Source organism: Podarcis filfolensis (genome assembly GCF_964270895.1).
Source record: "Podarcis filfolensis genome assembly, chromosome: 6".
NCBI classification, from domain to species: domain Eukaryota; kingdom Metazoa; phylum Chordata; class Lepidosauria; order Squamata; family Lacertidae; genus Podarcis; species Podarcis filfolensis.
Window position 1 is genome coordinate 77,343,825 of NC_139609.1, and position 22,013 is coordinate 77,365,837.

At 44.2% G+C, this 22,013-nt stretch overlaps 1 long non-coding RNA gene across 1 annotated transcript in view; it reads left to right on the forward strand.

Annotated features, from left to right (window-relative positions):
- The first annotated feature begins 9,905 nt into the window (after window positions 1-9,905).
- LOC310764838 overlaps window positions 9,906-22,013 on the forward strand; it is a 133,011-nt gene continuing 120,903 nt past the window's right edge. The window contains exon 1 of the long non-coding RNA XR_014549256.1: window positions 9,906-10,026. This is a non-coding gene — a long non-coding RNA (uncharacterized lncRNA). The remainder of the gene's footprint in view (window positions 10,027-22,013) is intronic.

The following is a 22,013-nucleotide window of genomic DNA, read 5'->3' on the forward strand; positions in this document are numbered from 1 at the left end:
GTGGTTAGCTATTGCAATGAGCAGATCTTTTAATTTCATTTTCTCTCAGTTTCCATTTCCCCCCTTCGAAATTCAATTCTCTACATTTTCACAGAAATTAGCTCTAACACAAAATCCCCATGAGAATCTGTCAGCATTTTAGTGTGGATTAAATGCACATTTTTGTATGCAGTTTGACTCCTTTGTTGCAAGCAATTCTCACTGATCTAATCCATTTTTTTCTGCTTTAGGTCCATTAATATATGCATCTTTATGAACACTTCCAATGTATGCATTTTCACTTAGAGAACAGCATCACAAAATTCAGAGGAGTGTCAGTTTCAAAGGATAACCATGGTTTGATCTGTGTGTTGATTTGAGAAGCGCAAATTAGGTGGTTTCTCATTAGAAAGCAAACCAAATCCAATTCCTCCCCCATCCCTAGATCTCTAGAGTACTAAGCTGGGACTTCAAGCTGAAGAACAGAGAACAGAATGGAGCAGAGGGAAGGATCCTAAAATGCGAATTTCCGGAATAGCATCAGGCAGAAGGCAAGCAGCTGGAGAGATTCAGTTTCTGCAATTAATGTCTCTTTTACTGACTTCCTATCTCTAGCAACGGTACAGTCTTCAATTATCACAGCGTCCAATTATGTCAAGCCACTTAATAGAGCTGTCCCACGAATGCCAATGCAAAGCAGGACAAAGATGCAATCCCTGTTTTATAGCCCTCTCTCGGCTCCAAGTTGTCAGATATCCAAGAGGTGCCTGGATAGTACGGGAGCAGATTGCACTCCCCTTACTATCAGGGCTGAGCTATAGGCAGCAGTCAGAGAGAGCCAGGAACCAGAGTTGTGCCAGGACTGAGGATGGAGCAAACCATATAAATAATAAAAATTAATAATAATAATAATAATAATAATAATAATAATAATAATAATTAATAATCCAGAGTTAGAGCCACATAATGAATACCCAAGCAAGGAGCACAGAGCCTCTCCAGACGCTCATGATTTTGCAGGAGAGATTCAAGTGCATACTATAAATTGAGGCTTTCACATTAAAAGCTTGCATTACCTCATATATGCCCACTTGACCGCTTTGACATGTGCAACTTGCACTGCAGCAGATACCATATTTGTCAGGCTTCGGGGAATCGGCTTCCTCCCCCCCCCCCGCCGCCCCCAGTGGAAGTAGATAAGAAGATCAAACGAAAGGAACATCTTACCAGTTAGAATCTTTAATAATCACAGTGAGAGAACAAAGAACACGTCTCCTAGAAATGGCGGTGTTCCCAGTTAAAGGCCACTCCTCCCCTCCATCCCTATTAAGCTACGTCACTCCTACGTCTTGTAACCTGAGCTTGTACCCTCTGCGCTTTCTGTTCTGAGACTTTCTGAGCTCTTCTCGCCTTTGGGGAGGGTGGTGGAGGAATGCTGTCCAGAGACTGTGAATCTGTTAACCCTCTCTCCCCCAGTGTTTCTTCTTCTTCTAGCTGTTCACCATAGAGTATTTCCCAGCTTCTGCCTTCTAAACTATGCCCCTTTGCAAACCACTCTTCCAAATCTGTCCTCCGGTTCCTGGGAAGATTCAGGATTGGGGGAGGGGGTGGCTCCCACCATTCCTCCTCAGGGCAGCCCTCAGCATGGTTCCTGACATATCAATCAATCCACATTTGTAAAAACAACAACAACAACAATAACAAACCAAGCATTTAGTGTGGCATTGCCCACACTTTGGTTGCCTATTGACTCTCTGTCTATTGACTTCAGATAGGTGCCTTCACTGTATGAATCTGAATACCAGTTACTAAAAACTGCAGGAGGGGAGAATGTAGTTACCCTCAGGTTCTGCTTGTGGGTTTCCAATGGGCACCACATGGGCCACTGTGAGAACAGGGTGCTGGACTAGATGGGTCACTGGCCTGAGCCAACAGGGCTCTCCTTATGTTCTTATGTGTAATAATGGCCAAATGCACCTTCCTCAGAAAGGCCAAACATTTCCAAGAATACATTGGCTTTCACTTGAGTTTCAAATGAAAGTGGCAGAAACTGGAATCCACAGGACAGGGCACCAAACAGTAGCAGATGGCAGGAGGGAGAGGAGCACCCACCTGACCTCAGTTTAGTCACATTGCTGCTACTTACCAGGAGGTAGGGGTGGGGGTGAGATGGGTGCAAGGTCAGTATGGTGCAAATGCTTCAACTGAGCCAATCTGGTGCTCCCACCGGTGTGTACTGAAGGCAACAAAGGTAGGAAGATGGAGAGATCAGGGATGCAAGAAGAAGAAGAAACCAGCATTTGAGGACAGAAGGTGGCCCCAAAGGAGTGTTTATTGTGAGATCAGTGCACCTCAGGCATGCAAGTTGTTGTAGTATTTTTTTGGAGCATTCACACAGCATTGTGTTGGAGGAATTGGACACGAAAGAAGAGGTTAATTTCCTTCATGAGCACAAATCACCCTATGTTCTGAGATAAGTCAACAGGTGCAAGGTCAGTGGAACCAGCTGCTATGGTAACGGCCCAGTGCCATCTATATACGTGATTTAGGCATGTCAGCTTGTTAGTCACTGAGTCTGTCCATGAGTTGAAGTCTTTGTTCCATCTTGAGTCTGGAGCAAGAGAGATACTTTGTGCTTGCACAGATCTATATCATCTGTATCTGTATCTGTATCTGTATCTGTATCTGTATCTGTATCTGTATCTGTATCTGTATCCATCGCCCAGAGGTCCCCCATGAAGGAAAGGTTTCAATTAATCTGGGACCCCAGCAATTTCTAAACTTTTTCCCTGTTGAATATAAAAAGCAACATCTCTTCATTACATCCATCAGGAGAAAATTAAGAGGTTGGGATTATTACTCTGGGTGTCAGATCAGTTTGGAGAAATGATCCAGATTTTTTCCCCCCCTGGAAAAAAATATCAGATAATATCAGAGCTAATTCAGGCTGAGCTTGGAGAGGCCATCCATCACTTGTCCTGAGATAATTTTAATGTGATATATCACCATCTCTTCTAGTTCCTTAAACATTCTCTCTTGCTCGTGATTCATTTAATTTTGTATCATGATCTACATCTTTTGTTTAGGGCTGAAACTGTGGCGAGCTTTCTTTCTTTCTTTCTTTCTTTAAAAAAATACCATTAAATACCACCGTGAAAAAGCATTCTGGGGACCTTAATGCAAACATTTCACAAGCAGCTTTTGATCCACATTTCCACAAGTGAACAATAGGTGATTTTGCTGTCTCAATAAGTTAAGGTTACCTTTATTCAAAAAGCCTTGAAAATATCGCTTGAATTGAGATGCTGTGATTGTTTTCCCCTCCCCTAATGAATCAGACAATTAACAGCTTGATCCACAAAATGGTTGGAGAAAACACAGTTGTAGGAAGATGATCAAGCCAAGAGTCAATGGAGAAGATGACTCACTGCAGACAATAAGTACATGAGTCTAAAAGGTATGGAAAACAAGGGGTCTTTTGTGAATCATTCTGTACAGGCGAATGGTAGGAAACATTCCAAACCCACTGAGTGTACTTATAGTCCTTTTGCCACTCTAACACGCCTGAACTTTAAGCAGCATATATTTTTGTGAAATGTTGTTGTTGTTGTTGCTATCTATCCGTAGTGAATATTCTCTTCCCTTTTTGCTAAGCCTTTCCCCATAGGGAAAGCATTCTGTGCACACAGTCAACAGAGATGATCTGCACACACGCGCGCGCGCGCGCGCACACACACACACACACACCCCCTCTCCAAAGCAGCACTGCCATATTTTGTTGGGTGGCTAGTAGGCCATCAAGTGAGACTTGGCAGGCTGGATGAGCCTCCTGGACCAGTGATTTAACCCCTCTGATGAAAAGGCTTCAACTGAATGGTTTACACCTAGCCAAAAGTACCCAGAAAAGTGTTGCTGTTGTTCAACAGGAAACAATTGTGACTATCGTGTTACCATCCTACAAGTTTCTTGCTACATGAGCAGTTGGTGTGGACAGGCAGAAAATCCAAGCCCAGTTGCAGCTTTTCAGCATGTGTTTGGATGCTGATGTTGCGATGGATCCAAAAGATTTTAATGGTGAAATGATGTTGCCTGAGAGAGATACAATAAGCATACCTTTCCCCCCTCTCCACATGCTTTTCTAATATGTTCTCTTCTGAGACATTCATATTTATCTCTCGTTTCGTGTTGTGTTTAATGGCCATTACCTGACACTGATAATTCGACAGAGTTGATTCAAGTATAACAAATGCTGGAACTGCTTCAATGACATTGAACATGGCATGACTTCAGATTTCTTGCTAGGCATTGTTTGACTGCCTCTCCTTGATTTGTGGCAGCTTTGGGTGATTAATCCTGGAGGAATGAGATGTTTTCCACGAGATGAGCGAATGCTAGCACACATATGTGAATGCTGGCACACACATTTCTTTGAAGGGATCAGGCGGAGCAGCCTTACCCAATTTGGTGCTCTCCAGTTGTTGCTGAATTACAATTCCCATCAGCCCTAGCACCATAACCAGTGATCAGGGATGATGGGAGATGTAGTCAGCATTTGGAAGGCATTCCATGATGGAAGACTAAGATAGGCTGTGTGGAACACTCAGGCCAGGGCAAGCAGCACTGATGGGAAAGAACCTGATAAAAAACCTTAGCAGCAGGGATAACATCTGTAGCTGCACAACAGGCAGATATTCAACAGGTGCATCTTTCTCCAGCATACTGGATCAACAATGCATTTCCCCCCTAGCTGTAGTATAACTATGAAATGCATAGGAGCTTTGCTAGAAAAGAAAGTTGGTGTGACCCCAGGAAATCCTGCCAATGTAGAAATTGAAAGCTGTTGCTCAGTAATACAGTGGTACCTCGGGTTAAGTACTTAATTCGTTCTGGAGGTCCGTTCTTAACCTGAAACTGTTCTTAACCTGAAGCACCACTTTAGCTAATGGGGCCTCCTGCTGCCGCTGTGCCGCTGGAGCACAATTTCTGTTCTCATCCTGAAGCAAAGTTCTTAACCTGAAGCACTATTTCTGGGTTAGCGGAGTCTGTAACCTGAAGCGTATGTAACCTGAAGCGTATGTAACCTGAGGTACCACTGTATAGGAGATGCCCTATACGCTGGGCATTCTCTTGGTTTTTACTTCAATGTGTTTCAGTGATGATCTGCTATATTCAGAATGGACTCCAGCGCTAAGCCACCATGTCTCCCTGCTCCACAGCTGCTATAATAATTTCTCTCTCTTGTTTGGAAGGTAGCAACCCAGTTTGAGCAATAAACACCTGGCACTGTTTTCTCTCTATTTATTAAAGTGTTAGTATCGATTTAGTTGGGGGGTGGGGGAAACTTGAAAACAAATAACTGAAATATCACACAGGCACACAGCTCAGCCCAAATAGCTGTGCAAAGCTCTTTCAGTATGTCTATGCAACTGAAGAATTACATTAATAAATCACAACCAGCTGTGGGAGGGGGAGGAAGAGGAGGAGGAGAGGAAGAAGAAGAAGAAGAAGAAGAAGGAGAAGGAGAAGAAGCAGCAGCAGCAGCAGCAAACTCAAACAGATCTGTGAAAAGAAAAGAGCAAGAAAGAAAAAGAGAACAAGGAGCTAACAGAGAAAAGGAAGGGGAAAGTGAGAGGTCAGCACTGAATGGCAACAACAGAGACCACGTTGTTGCAATACACACACACACACACACAGCCAAGAGTCTGGAGCAATGGAGGCCACATGATAAGGCAACATCTGTACCATACATTTAAAGCACTCTTGTGTCACTTTAACAGTCATGGCTTCCCCCAAAGTATCCTGGGAACTGTAGTTTGTTAAGGCACTGAGAGTTGTTAGAAGACCTCTCTTCCCATCACAGAGCTTCCATTCCCAGAGTTCTTTGGGAAGACGGATTGACTGTTAAACCACTCTGGGAATTGGAGTTCACTGAGCAAACAGGAGCAGCATGCTTAGCTATGCTGTCCTTTCCACCAGTCTTTAAAAAGCTGATTCTAATCAAATGGGGAAAGTATTCTGCACATGCTCAGAGGCACTCGACTGCCAGTATCAGAATCACTGGGGCAGGAGGATGCCTCATTTAAATTGGAGGATTTTAGGAGGAGGCTTGAAGCTTGCACGGCTGCCCGAAGGCAGCTGATGCTGACAGAGAGAGTAGACAAACCGCTGCCCAGTCTTCCCATAATGCATTGCAGGGAAACTGGAACAAACCTATGAAATTGGATGAGATTAGCAAAGCAGTTAAATTATTCTAAGCTAATAACGTCCCTGGTCCAGATGGCTCCTCCAGTGAATACTATTATAGAGAAGATTCTGGTTAAATTAGGAGATTTGAGGCTAACGCTTTTAATCTGGATACAGAAATGTCTCAGACAGTAGCCTATGCAGAGATTCCAAATGTGGAAGGGCTCATGGCAGGCAGGAAGAGCAAATGATGCCCAGTTTCTGGAGTGTGTTGAGTATTGCTTACTTGTCACCCATGGGCTGATTCTCACACACATTTATTCACACCTAGATTTTCTGTGGGGGGTTTTCAGTTAAAAAAGCTAGCTCTTTTCTCATGTGGTCTTCAACGCAGAACAATGAATTGGGGACAGCTTTACTCATAGCTTCTCTCAGCATCACCTGTTAGATTATAGCACCATTACACTGTGGTTTAAAGTGTGGATTGGAGGCAAGGTGAGGGGGAGATGGAAGTAAGGTATCAACCAGAAAACCTGTCCAAAAGACTATGCTATGTTCTTTCCACCATGGTAGGACAGTTGCTGGTCTCATCTATATCTATATCTATATCTATATCTATATCTATATCTATATCTATATCTATATCTATATCTATATCTATATCTATATCTAAATCTATATCTATATCTATATCTATATCGTAAAAAGTTCATGCCTCCTCCCCACAAAAAAAAAACCAGGAATGCTATATGTTAACAATGGAAAATCTGTGTCCCACCAGTCAGTGGGGCCCAGTCCCTCAGGGCAAATGGGGCACTGCCCCACCAACCTCAGTTCGGATTCCTCCAAAGCCACTGATCTTCTTACTTACCACCAGTCCAGAGGGCAGCCCCATAGCCAGCCTTCCTTGTTAGGTGGGGCTGCCACATTTCTATTCTTTTTTGTGGGGGACGAGTATAGATTCACTAACCGTTCCGCAATTTCTCAGGCCAAACAACCGATTTGATGTGCTGCTCGTGTTGGCAACAAGGTTTAAGGTGGCCCTACAAGCAAACCTCCATCATTCGTCAGAAACAAAGCTATGCCCTCCTAGTGGCGGAGGAAGCTCTGGCACCTGGTGCGGGGTGCTGAGGAGCGGGGCGAAGTGCCTGGCAATGCATGCGAAGCAACCCATACGGACTGTGCACGAGTGGCAGCCTGTACCAATGGCGCCCGTACCGACAGTGTGTGAGCCCTCGGCCGCTTTACAGATGGGTGGGAGGCAGCGGGCCATCTTGTCACCCTCCCAGGTGGCACCTGGGGCGGACTGCTCCCCTTCGTACGCCCCTGTGCCCTCCCGCCCAGCCAGATGGGTGGGGTATAAATAATAAATAATAAATTGTTATTATTATTATTATTATTATTATCATTATTATTATTATTATCCAAGTTTCAGGGGGAAGTGCAGGAGGTTATTGTTTTGTTTGTTATTATGTTATGACACTTACGTACTGTGATCCTCAGCTGAAGGGTGGTATATAAATTTAATAAATAATAATAAAAGCAGCGGGGGAAGGTTCTCTTCTTTCTTTCACTCTGCAAGCATACTTTGGATTTTTCCTGCTCGCCTTCCATTAGATCTCACACCATCTTTCTGGCTCCACCTGACCTGAAGAGAATGCAAATGGCAATAGCCAGACAGCAAGAGATTTGCTTTGCTTTTCAGATTTCCCAGGATTCATGTAACAAAAAATGTGGGATGGGTTTTGCTTGAGGGCGACTCCACATGAATGATGCCCCAAAATCTTGGACTCAGACAGTCTCAGACACACAGTAAAGGCCAGTGTGGACAAGCCCTTAGCTGGCTCTACCTTCTGTTGGTTCTGACTCCTTTGCTTCTGCCACCACTGTCCCCAGATGTTCATGGACTCCAATTTCCACCATCCCTGAGCATTGGCCATGCTGGCTGGGGCTGATGAGAGTTGGAATCAAACGGCATCTGGAAGGCTACAGGTTCCCTAACTCTGCTGTGCATCAATACATCAAGAAGAGTCTGATTTAAGAACAGGTCCATGTGGTATAAAGAGCACACTGCGCAAATTTAATATTGTATTTTTAGTTGTTGTAGCCTGCCCTGGGATCTTAGGGTGAAGGGCAGGTAAGTGGTGGTGCTGATGTCAATAGTAGTAATAATAATAATAATAATAATAATAATAATAATAATAATAATACAAAGGGAAAGCGGGTGGTGCTGTGGGTTAAACCACAGAGCCTAGGACTTGCCGATCAGAAGGTCGGTGGTTTGAATCCCAGCGACGGGGTGAGATCCCATTGTTCGGTCCCTGCTCCTGCCAACCTAGCAGTTTGAAAGCACCTCAAAGTGCAAGTAGATAAATAGGTACCACTCCGGTGGGAAGGTAAATGGCATTTCCGTGTGCTGCTATGGTTTGACAGAAGCGGCTTAGTCATGCTGGCCACATGACCCGGAAGCTGTACACCAGCTCCCTCGGCCAGTAAAGCAAGATAAGCACTGCAACCCCAGAGTCGGTCATGACTGGACCTAATGGTGAGGGGTCCCTTTAACTTTACCTTTAATACAAAGGAACCAAGTATAGCAACTGAATATATAATGACAGATATTGCATCAAAACTCTCTGTTTCCAGATACCTGTGTCACCACACCCCCATTTCCCCCCTGGAGTGCTATTTTAAAATGCTGCTAATATATGCATCTATGGACTAGCTAAATATGCTTGAATTGCATCTATTCTATAATTAGGGTTGCCAACATTAGAACTGGTTCCTATAGCTGTCTTAAAACAGCAGCTCAGTTAGCAGGTAAAGTAATAATATTTATCTCCATGTGGTAAACAGCTTCCCAGGTGATTTGTGCATATCAGGCGCCTTAACTGGGTAAGAGGAATCCATATAACACCCCCCCCAAAAAAAAACCCCAGGGCAGTTAGCAATAGAATGGTCAGATGGGGGGTGGGGCGGACCTGCACCTTTAACAGTTAAGATGAAGAAGGCTATCGGCAGGCATTACTTACATGACAAATTAAGTCATCTGATATAGAAAAATAGGTGTGGTTGGCTTTTGCTGCCCAACTCCCCAAGGGACTGAGTCCCCTAAATCCATCATCGGTCAGAGATGAATGGATGGAGGCAAGGTGTAGTGAAAGCAAGGCAGATCTTTATTTTCTGTTGCAACAGAGTTCCCTCCACTCCTAGCAAAGGAGGCAAGGGTTTTCATTTTGGCGTGGAGAAGAACTGGACATCCCCTCTACAAAGAGTCAGAAATTACATCACACACAAGGAGGGGTTACTGTGGCTCAGGCAGGCCAAGGTGTGATATTCCTGAGGATTTAGCAAGTTTTACATAGTTCCAGACACTGTTTACACAAAAACATTAGCATTTGATAAGACCATCGGGATGTCTGTCCCTCAATGCAGGGCATCTGGGCAAACAGTGACAATTAATACAAAGGAGGTTCATAGGTATAGGAGAGGAATCCCTTCAGGAACTTCCCTTGATTGCTATCTGGGATAGCTAGAGGGATTAAGGACGCATTTAGAGTCTTTTGGATTGCTCTCCTGTACTTTTTAGACACGTGGTTTATATACTTACCGTATTTTTTGCTCTATAAGACTCACTTTTTCCCCCCTAAGAAGTAAGGGGAAATGCGTGTGCGTCTTATGGGGCGAATGCAGGCTGTGCAGCTATCACAGAAGCCAGAAGAGCAAGAGGGATTTCTGCTTTCACTGTGCAGCGATCCCTCTTGCTATTCTGGCTTCTGAGATTCAGAATATTTTTTTCCTTGTTTTCCTCCTCCAAAAACTAGGTGTGCCTTATGGTCTGGTGCGTCTTATAGAGCGAAAAATACGGTATGTGTTTACCTTGAGCAATTATCAACATTTATTCTATATTTGAGACCTTAGAATTCCTATAACACATCTAAACGTCCTTCTTCTGCACAACTATCAAAGGTTCAGGAGTCCTGTTTTCCCTGCCCCAGCTGCCTACCCTCTCAGGGAATCATGGTGGGGGGAGAATTATGATGTATCACAGAGGTAGGAAACCTTTGGTTCTCCCCATGACAATCCCAATCCCTACTGAAATAATTTCAGCCTTCTGATCCCTAGCTTCCTTGTCATTTTGAAGTTGAAAGGAATTATTTCTTGGTATCCATGTCCTGGATTCCATCCCAGTCTTGGAAAATTCATTTACAGAACGTTTCCTCTTCATACTAGGATAGAGGTTTATTAAAACACCTGGCACTCCCCCTTCCTACTGGATGGGGAGACCACTTGGGATTCTACACACTGAGACTACCAGGGAAATGAGTAAGAGTATTAAGAAAACCTGTGTTTGCTCCTAATCTTTTGATCTGTGCAGGACTGTTACATAACATCTCCAAACTGCAGGGGTGGGGGTGGGGGGAAGGAATCCAGCAAGCCACAGGAACATACGAAAGGCATTTTAACATTCAATGCTTAAATCTGTTTGTTTCTTCACTTATTAATTAATTTATTTTGTTAATCCTGCCCTTCCCCTCCAAAGAGCTCAGATATTGAGCAGATTTCCCCCCAACTCCATTTTACCCTGCTAGGAATGCTGTTGTGATTCTGGGTGGCAATCTCATTCATTCTCAGTTTTATGCCTGTTATGTACTGAGTTGAATAGGATTCAGAATGCAGCAGTCTGATTGGTCCACAGGAGCCACCCAATCCAGCTCCAGGTGGAAGGGAATCCACAACCTGATTGGCCTACAGGAGAATCCCGGAATTAGCCAATCACGTGGGGCCCTTTGTGTAAATAATGTATATAAGGCAGACATTCTGGGGGAACTTCGATTCCTCCTCACCACTATGAGCATGAAATCCACTCTCGACTCTGACTATATTTCAATGCCTGAGTGGGGATTTGAATCCAGGTCTCCCTGATTTAAGTCCAACACTCTTAACAGCTGTGATGGAAGGATCTGCCAATTTCTGTCAAACTCAGTTTTCCATCTTTCCAACATTAAATTCAGTTCTCTGCATTTCTGCAGCAATTTGTGCATTATTATTATTTTTAAATAAACTTCATAAAAACTCTTCAACGGTTTGGTGCAAATTTCACTCCACAAACACATTTTCGTATGCAGTTTTGACTAATGTCTATGTTTTCCTCTAATATAATGCACTTCTGATGTTCTTTTCACTTAATATTTGTTTTTATGTACACTTTCCCCTAATACATGCATTTTTGCAAACACTGTTTGGGCAGAGATATGTATAGAAAAATTTGGGTAAGGAGAGCTGTGCTTTGGCTCGCATATTGTTTAGGAAAGTGCAGGTTTGATAGCTCCAGCTTTAAATGCAAGCTGAACAGACTGTCTCCTCCATCCCTGTCTGAGAAAGCGGACCAAAGCTATCAGTATTGTGAATGTCATACTACATTGATTGTCCCCAATGTGATATCTCCAGATGCTTTAGATTACAACTTTGCTGGCAGAGGCTGCTGCGAGTTCTAGTCCAAAATATCTGAAAGGCACCAGGTTGGCAAAGACTGGACTAGAATGTCCATTCAGCTCAAAAGGTGCACACCTCCACTTTTTGTTCTTCAGTAGCCACCTTCGTCTACGCCACAAAGAATGAAAGAGAAACTCAAATGTTCTTTTTAATGCCACATAAACAAGCAGAATCAGAGCCACCAATATTGATCTGGATTAATTAGGTCTGGGAGATATCTCTCTTGGATCATCTTACACAGAGAAGGAGGGCCATTGGGGTGTGTCAAGAAGGGATAGGTTGAGGAGGTTTGGGTTTGGTTCTTCTCTTTCATAATTAAGGGACAGCATAATTTATATCCCCCAGTCTCCCGGCTTCCAGTGTGGAGAGGCCACGTGGAAGCTCACAGAAAGTGGGTTAATGCATGAGGCATAGGATCTTTGCATTAAGATGAATCTCCAAATGCACGAGAGCAGAGCACTCATAATATGACGTTTCTTGCTTCTGTACTCTGTTTTGCTTTGTACAGGCTTGTAGCTGAAACAGTTCTGTGTGGTTAGGTTTGTTGCTGTCCTGTTTAATGAAACTAATCAATATACTTTTAGAAAAGCCGAAAGGTTCTTTTTTAATGCCACATTTTAAAAGGATGAGAGAGAGAGAGAGCGTATTTTGACCAGCTACATCTCCAATTCAGTTCTGCTTTTATTAGAGGAACTCTGGCTAAACTCAAGCTCTCTGAGCATGATTCATGAACAGATGGGTCAGAATGTGAAAGAGCTCTGGAACGCATATTTTCTCTGGCCAAATTTTGCAGTCGCTTTTCTGTCATGCGATACCATATTCAAGATATGGAGAAACAGATATTTGCAAAGGGTTGCCCCCTCAGGAATGGGGTGTTTATGAGACCACATTCTACATTTAAAGCATTATGACATCACTTCAAGTACCCATGTCTTCCCCCGCAAAGTATTCTGGGAGGTGTAGTTTGTTATGGGTGCTGAGAGATGTGAGGAGACCCCTGTTCCCCTCACAGAGCTACAGTTCCCAGAGTGGCTTAAAAGTCAACCCCCCTTTACAGGGAACTCTGGGAATTGTAGCTCTGTGAGGGGAACAGGGGTCTCTGAACAACTCTCAGCACAAACTAAAGTCTTACTAAGCAAGAGGCAATGCCATAGTTCAAATACATGTTCTGTCTGGGCAAAAGCATTCAAGGAGCAGGACTAGTGAGAGCTGTGGCCTTCAGAGATACCTACAGGTTACCATTGCCCCTGATCCAGAGGTTCCCTACCAATGGTCTACAATGCCAGCATGTATTCAGGATTTCAGGTCTTTCCCTGCCCAATCTGGTGATGGCAGGGACTGAACCCTGGGACCTCTTCCATAACACTTGTTTATTTAGGAAATTTATAGGACATTTGCAGGCCATCCAATCAACAAGGTCCTCTGTACAGTCAGAGGTCAAACAATATACAGTGGTATCTCAGGTTACATACGCTTCAGGTTACATACACTTCAGGTTACAGACTCCGCTAATCCAGAAATATTACCTCGGGTTAAGAACTTTGCTTCAGGATGAGAACAGAAATCGTCCTCCAGCGGTGCGGCAGCAGTGGGAGGCCCCATTAGCTAAAGTGGTGCTTCAGGTTAAGAACAGTTTCAGGTTAAGAATGGACCTCCGGAACGAATTAAGTACTTAACCCGAGGTACCACTGTACAATCAAAAGGGTGAAACATGAAGATCAAGTCACTTACGCTATTACTGAGCTACAGCTCTCCCCCCACCTGGTGCATATTTACTTGTACGTGAAGTCCCACTATGTTCCATGGAGTTTACTATGAGGAGTAAAAAGGTAAAGTAAAAGGAGTAAAAAGGTAAAGTAAAAAGGTAAGGTAAGGTAAAGGACCCCTTACCTTGACTGGATGGTTAAGTCCAGTCAAACTAGACTGTGGGGTGCAGAGCTCATGTCGCTTCAGGCCGAGGGAGCCGGCATTTGTCCACAGATGGCTTTTACCTTTACTATGAGGAATATGCCTAGGCCTGCAGTCCTAATGAAATTTACTTGTACTCCTTAGTTAGCAGGTCTCAGTCTTTAGGAAAGGGGTCAGCAAAGTTTTTCAGCAGGGGCCCGGTCCACTGTCCCTCAGACCTTATGGGGGGCCGAACTACATTTTGCAAAAAAAAACCATGAATGAATTCCTATGCCCCACAAATAACCCAGAGATGCATTTTATATAAAAGGACACATTCTACTCATGTAAAAACATGCTGATTCCAGGACCGTCCGTGGGCCAGATTTAGAAGGCGATTGGGCCGGATCCGGCCCCCGGGCCTTAGTTTGCCTACTCATGCTTTAGGATATGGTTCCAGTGAGAAGGCAGTAACTGAACATTAGGCAAGGTGGCTCTGGCTGCATCATTTCAGTATTAAAAGTGCTTTCTTTCCTCATTTCCTAATGCTTGTCCTCCTCTCTCTGATCATGCTTTCCATGGGGTGATAGATGCAGTAAAAGGCAAGTCTCTAATACGTCTAACTGTTGTGCAGAAGAGAGAGAAAATTGGCAGGTGCAGTTTGTCATGTCACGGTGCTCCGGGGGTGATAAAAGCTTCATTTACCCATATTTCCACTTGCCAATGTTCTTCCGCAAGAGGCTAGTGAAGCTTTTCTCACCTCTGGAGCAAAATGCCAAAAACATTTTCTTGCACATCGCCATGGCATTATTTAATTATCCCACCCTTCAAGGAATTCAGGGAAGCAAACATGGTTATCACTTTTACCCCCCACTTTATTCTTAAAATTTTTTTTGTCAAGTAGGTAACTCTGGGGACGTGGGTGGTGCTGCGGGTTAAACCACAGAGCCTAGGACTTGCTGATCAGAAGGTCAGCGGTTCGAATCCCCGTGACGGGGTGAGCTCCCATTGCTCGGTCCCAGCTCCTGCCAACCTAGCAGTTCGAAAGCATGTCAAAGTGCAAGTAGATAAATAGGTGCCGCTCCAGCTGGAAGGTAAACGGCGTTTCCGTGCGCTGCTCTGGTTCGCCAGAAGTGGCTTAGTCATGCTGGCCACATGACCCGGAAGCTGTACGCCGGCTCCCTTGGCCAGTAAAGCGAGATGAGCGCCGCAACCCCAGAGTCGGCCATGACTGGACCTAATGGTCAGGGGTCCCTTTACCCATTACCTTTAGGTAACTCTGGGTGACTGCTCCAATGTCACTCACGCAGGGGGTTTCATAGCTGAATGGAGATTCGAACTCAGAACTGCCTTTACACAGTACAAAATTCTAACCACCACACAGCAGCGGCTCTTTTAAGCCTACAGGTGCTCCAGTCCCTGTTGCATGTTCAATATCCTCCCGATAGCAACTCTGCTAGGGACAGGATGTGCAAAGAAGTCTTGTTTTTTGCAGGAAGTCTGGAGAGCATTTAGGGACGGGAAATGAGCCTGACTCTGGCCTGCATATGTTCTTATTTTGAGATAAGCAGAGAGCAAAATAAAGGAGACAAGAGGTGGTGGGGGGGGACATGAATCTCGTTCTGCTGCCAAACTCTCTCCATAGTGTTCATTAAGGGAAACAGCTCGTAGATTTTTAATTCAGAATCAACCCTAATGGGATGTAAGGGCTGGTTATTAGTTTTAATTAGCATGAGAGAAGCTCTCTGTGATGGATTCCAGGAAATGAAAAGACCAGGAGAAGGGAAATGGGAAGGGATATTATTGAAGTCCCCAAGCTAAAATTTGATTATCTATTGAAAGAGGGGAGGCAGGGGGATCGTGTCAATTATGAGCCAACAGAACGTAGCAGCACCTCTTGCCTTGCATGCGGGAATTGTGTGGCTCTAGCAGGCTGCTGCCATGTGCAGCCATGAAAACACACGTCTTGTTTTGCTGTGCGTCGTCTTCTGTTTAGGAAGATTCACCTTGTGTGAAGCAAAGGACCAGAGGTATGAGTTGGGGAGCTATCAGGTTCAGGGTTGTCTCTCTGGCAACAATCCATTTGTGGAACATCTTTCCTAAGTGCAATTTCCAGACACCCAAATTACTATTTTTTAGGCACCAAATGAAATTATCTTCTGTTTGTCTAGGCTGATGGTAGCATTCAACTCTCTCTTTTCAAGTGCCCACTTCCCTGTGTTCCTGCCCACTTCTGTAGCTGCTGAGCATGCTCTGTCCTCATTGCACCTCTTTGTGGGCATTTCCCCCCCTTTTTTTGGTCTCTTAGATGTTTCTTAAAAATATTGTTTTCACTGCTGAAAAACATGGGCTTCTCTTGAACATGTTGATACTGCCATTTTGCTTATCAGGAGCCCCATTTGGGCAATGCTCCTACAGGATTCGCCACCTTCAATTACACTATCAGAAGCGACAAGGTTGTTTTAAATTAGTCATTGAAATCCAGCTGGAGGAAAGGCTGAAAGATAATACCGTATTGGCCTGAATATAAGCCTCACTTTTCCCCCAAATCCCGACCGTGAAAAGTTAAAGTGTGGCTTATATTTGCTACTTTATGGTATGCAGCCAGGAGCGTGGGGCAAACAGTGCCAGGAGCATGGCAAAGTGGCGCCTGCCCTGTGAGTAGTCCCCCGTCCTCTTGCCCAAAGTCAGGGAGGGAGAAAGTCAGAAAGGGGAAAGGTTGCGGCATGGCTCCCCCCCCCCCCCGCCAGGAGCAGCGAGGAATGGAGTGGCTTATACTGTATTTTTCCGTGTATAAGACTATATTTTCCCCCAAATTTTTTAAGTTTAAATTTGGGGGTCGTCTTATACACGGAATGTTTAAAATATTTATTTCTTAATCTTGGGCTCAAAAAATAGGGGTCATCTTATACATGGGGCGTCTTATACACGGAAAAATACGGTGTTTGGTTTTTCCCCCCTCCCCTCCCACCAATTTTAAAGATGCGGCTTAGATTTGGGTGCAGCTTAGATTCATGCCAATACAGTAAATATGAAATTAGAACTACCATCTTATTTAGCAAGCCCTGTGCCTGTGTTTTTAACAGCAGCCTTATGTACAGAAACGAAGCAGGCACAACTTCTCCTGATATGGATAAAGTGATGGGAAATCTTCACCAACTTGCATGGCAAAGCTCTCTGCAGACCTGCTCAAAAGGAAGAGGGTTTCCAGACTGTCACTGTCTTTGGGTGTGATTCAGTCACCAATTCCAAATTTAGGCTGCACAATTATAGCTGATGGGGAGGTTTTGCAGAATGAACCCATTCCCTGCAAATACCGTATAGGACTTCTGCAGTATAGTAAGTGATGGAGAAAGGAGAGCTGGAAAGTGCTGGATAAAACTTTGGCACAACACCGTGCAACCTCCCCTGAGTCCTCACAAACAGAATGAATTCTCATTAACTAGCCCAAGTGGTATAATCTCCCTGCAAGCAAATCAGGATGACTGCTCAATAAAGAGGGCCTAAATTCAACTGACTTCAGTGGAGCTTATTCCCAGCAGAGTGGATCTATATTGCAAAGCTAAATCTTCTCCTGCTGTTAAATGCCCAGGAACAAGGGAAAGGGCAATGACTTTGAGGCACGGCAAGGGCCTACAAGACGGAGAAGGGATTTTGGGGAAGAGGTGTAATGCTATTGCATGCTATGTGTGTTCTGATGCTTTTGTTTGATAGTACTTCAAGGGGTAGGGTAGCTCATTTCCAATAAAGAGAGGTAAGCCTTGCAAAAGCCATGCTGTTTGAACAAACAAAGCTCCTTGCAACACCTTAGTTCCTCAACAAATGGATTTGGGGCAGGGGGACCCCCTAAATCTGGCTTTAAGCTGTCAGTTGCAATTCAATTGAAGGAAAAGGGCATGTAAAGACATCTTAACACATACAGTGGTACCTCGGGTTACACACGCTTCAGGTTACAGACTCCGCTAACCCAGAAATATTACCTCGGGTTAAGAACTTTGCTTCAGGATGAGAACAGCAATTGCACGGCGGTGGCGCAGCAGCAGCAGGAGGCCCCATTAGCTAAAGTGGTGCTTCAGGTTAAGAACAGTTTCAGGTTAAGAACGAACCCCCGGAACGAATTAAGTACGTAACCAGAGGTACCACTATATCAGTATACAGCTTTTGGTTTGATGGTTTGGTTTTTTAAAAAGCAACAACTTAAACTTAAGAAGATCACCAGCATGAATGTCAGCATTAGAAATATCTAACCCTGTCTTATCAGCTTTATCATTCAGTAGGGTGAAAAGTATACCTCGTCACTTTGAATAGCTGGGTGAACTTTGCCTCTGCCTCATTCTGCTTATTGCAATGCTTTGCTTTTTTTCTTTTTCCACCATGTAAATACGTTGGCCTTTCAAGTTGCAGTGGCAGGAGTGTTTTAAATGATGATGATGATGATGATAACCTTGCAGCTGTTTAGAACCCCTCAATGGATTTGCAAATGAATGAGCACAAACCATGAGTCAATACTGTGGAGGTGTTTGGATTGCGTAGCGCAGCCTTTTCGTTTTGTTTTTTGTTCTCCAAATACCAAAAACTGGTCAGTCCATTTGACAGAATGCCTGCTGCATTCGGATTTCTCTTTCTCGGTAACCCTTTGGGTTTAGGAGTGCAGCCCCCGGTTTTTGAAAGTGTTTGTTTTTAACACATGGAGAGACTTGATTCACAGGTTAACTGGGGCAGGAAGTGACAGGTGGATGATACACCACACCACCAACATTTGCAGAATGGGACCACAACGGCAAAGTGAATGATGTGGAGCATCCCCCATCCCAGATTTTCCTGATCTCTAGGGAGAAGTCTTCACTTTTTCTACAGATGCTACCAGAACAGTGTAGTATCCAGTCATATGAAAGACAGAGGGCAGATCGCTTAGTTGTAAACCACATGCTCTGCGTTTGTAAGGTCCCAGATCTGGGACTGAGCTATACAGCTGCAAACATAACGTTTTAGGTCTGTTTTAAGTGTGTTATACAAATGTGATACTAGGTGGCGATGGCAAATTCGAATTTTTTTTTTTAATAAAGCATTTTCACAGCATTTTTAAAAATACGTATCTAGATTCTACCCTGGTCCCCACCATATAGCAGGTCTGGAGGAAATCCCTGCCTAAAACTTGGGAAAGTGATGCCAGGAAGAACAGATAAACAGCCCAATGGGCGATATGATTTCTGCTACAGCCTGTAATGCTTACTCTGAGTGGATATGTGTGTAACTAAAGAAAAACCTACAAAATCAGGCCAATGGCCCATCCGTTCCAGCATCCTGTTCTCACAGTGGCCACCCAGAGGCCTCTGGGAAATCCCAGTGCAGGATCTGAGCAATGGAGCAATGCTCCCCTCCTGCAGTTTGCAACAACTGGTATTCAGAAGTGTTAAGGCAGAGCATAGCCATTATGACTTGTAGCCATTGTAGTCTTCATCTCTTTCGGAAAAAAGGGGGAATCTCCTACAGTATTTTTAAAATGACAACTGCAGAGTTTCATGCATGGCTCACAAGGAGAAGCAACAGGCTGTATTTGAGATGCTAAACTTGTCTATTTGAGGTATTAAGCGCATGCACATCCACACAAAAATAAACATAATTGTGATTTTATTTTATTTTTAAAATGGCATTTTAACTTCTAACAGAATAAACTGCCCTGACATTTTACAATATGCCAGTACATAGATACTTTTATAATTATAACTATAAATAAAATATATAATGACTTTCCTAGCACATGCCGTGATTGAGGCTTGAAACTGGGTTTTTATGGGAAGACAGATCAGAAAGCCTGTAACCTTTTGCTTAGTGCTCCATGGCCTCATTGAGATCAATACCATCACTGTCTGAGCTCAGCAATAGGCAGCAGCACCAGGGTCTGCTCAGGAGTTGATTTGCCCTGCTTGAGATGGAAGGAAACAAAGATTAAACGCAAGCCATTTGTTCAGTGCCTCTGTTATGCAATCAGACACTACAGATTAAGGGAGGCCGGTCACCTCCTGGAGCAGAAGGGGATTTCCTGACCTGTTAAAGCAAGCAGTGTGTTTGCCACCAATACTTTTAGTCAAAAAGTAACATTCTAGAACAACTGGATTTCAGGTGACTTATTTATTTAGCTCCAAGGGCTATATACACCCTGCTTTTGTGTAATCTGTTGTACAGAGTTGAACTTGGCTCCGGAAAACTGTGCTTCTAATAGTTGTGCAACGAGACAGTGTATCTGGCTGTTAACCAGAAAGCTGGTGCTTCAAGGCCACCCAGGGACAGAGGTGAGCAGCATTCCTGCATTGCAGGGGGTTGGACTAGATGACCCTTGGGGTCCCTTTGAGCTCTACAACTCTATGGTTCTATTCTGAATTCCACTTCTCATCATAGGAGTTTGGACAAGCCACTACATTTGCTGTGTACCTGACCTATACTAGCCTGTATAGTGGATCTTGCCTCTATGGATGCCCAAAGTCCTAGCATTGTTTGCACGTTGCATGAAAACACACCATCTGAAAAAACTATATGGGGAGAAGCCTTTGCACAGATACCTGGGGCTTGTCAATCAGTTCATGTGGATTGTGAACCCCTTCGGCCTACTTTAATCCCCCTTTCTCCATGCAGCGATCTCCTCCATCTCCTGCTGTCCCCCACTTTCTTCTTCCTAAATCTGGAGAATTCCCATGCTTTGAATTGCTCTCCATGCATAACTTTAGACACTTATATCCATTCCATTACAGTGGTACCTCGGGTTAAGAACTTAATTCGTTCTGGAGGTCCATTCTTAACCTGAAACTGTTCTTAACCTGAGGTACTTTAGCTAACGGGGCCTCCCGGTGCTGCCGCGCGATTTCTGTTCTCGTCCTGAAGCAAAGTTCTTAACCCAAGGTACTATCTATTTCTGGGTTAGCAGAGTCTGTAACCTGAAGCAGCTGTAACCTGAAGCAGCTGTAACCCGAGGTACCACTGTACTCTCTAAACTAAAACGTCTCAAATACTGTGACCATTTCTCCAGCCCTGCGATCATTCTAGTTGTCCTTTTCTGCGAAGCAAACCACTTTTTGCTGTGACATCTCCTTTTCCTGCTGCTGAATTTTGTCCGTACTGGATCTTTGACTTGCACCCTATTCTGTCTTGTCTCCCATCCAGGGCCTGTTCTGCAAAACTGCCTAGTGTCCCGTCCTTTATGCAGCTACCCAGAACAAAAGGATGATATCATCTGTCAGTGAGCCTTAGGTGAAGAGCTGAGCAGCAGAAGAAGAAGAGTTTGGATTTGATATCCCGCTTTATCACTACCTGAAGGAGTCTCAAAGCGGCTAACATTCTCCTTTCCCTTCCTCCCCCACAACAAACACTCTGTGAGGTGAGTGGGGCTGAGAGACTTCAGAGAAGTGTGACTGGCCCAAGGTCACCCAGCAGCTGCATGTGGAGGAGCGGGGAAGCGAACCCGGTTCCCCAGATTACAAGACTACCACTCTTAACCACTATACCACACCAGCTTTTGTTTATGTGGTGGAGACTCTCTTCCACCACTCTGTGTTCCCCACCCTCCAGCTTCCACCTCACCTTCATGTGGAATATTGCACGTCCATCCTCATCAAGGACAAACCTAGAGGAAGAAGCAAAAGCTGCAGCCCAGCAAATACTCTAATAAGCAGGGGCTTTACTTTGACCCACTATTCAGAAATGCTGCGGTTCTGCTTTGATACTTGTGAAGACGGAATGTGCATTTAAATGGCAGTTGCAGCAGGCTGTTCAATAGAGGTGTGAGCCCAGCTCATCAAGCTCAGTGCTGCAATTTACATCACAAAGGTTAGCATAGCAGAGGATGAAGAAGGAAGGTTTCCAGATGGGTGTTTATTGTGGAATTGGAGTTTTTCATGAATACAAGTGGTTTTGCAGCATCAAAACAATGTTGTTGTCCTCATCAAAATGGCAGCCTATATCCCCGCCCCCATTAATCCATATTTACCTTTGCCAGTGAGCCATAGGTGATATCTCAACAACTCATTTAAAGTTTGAAGCTCTTGTCTGGAAGCCCTCTTAATGTTAGATCACACCCCTCATCTAGCTGCTCTCTTTATGGGGGGGGGGGGAGGCTGTTTGCATCAAAACAAACAAACAGTTAGTACACACACACACACACACACACACACACAGTGCCTCCATTTTTCCAACAAATATAAATCCCTTTTTTTTCCTTTTAAAGTTGTAGAACCGCTCTGGAGAGTGGGAAGGTGGCGATTCTTCATGCACTGGCCAATAGGAACCTACCACAATTGGAATTTCTCCATTTTTGCTGTACCACACTGCTCAGTATTTTTGCTGTACAACACTGCTCAGTATCTTGAAAACAAAACGATTCAACCTTCTCTGCCATTCTAAAAACTTGAGTTTTGCCTTTAGCCCTATTATAAATATTTATATAGCTATACAGTCAAACCTTGGTTCCCAAACAGCTT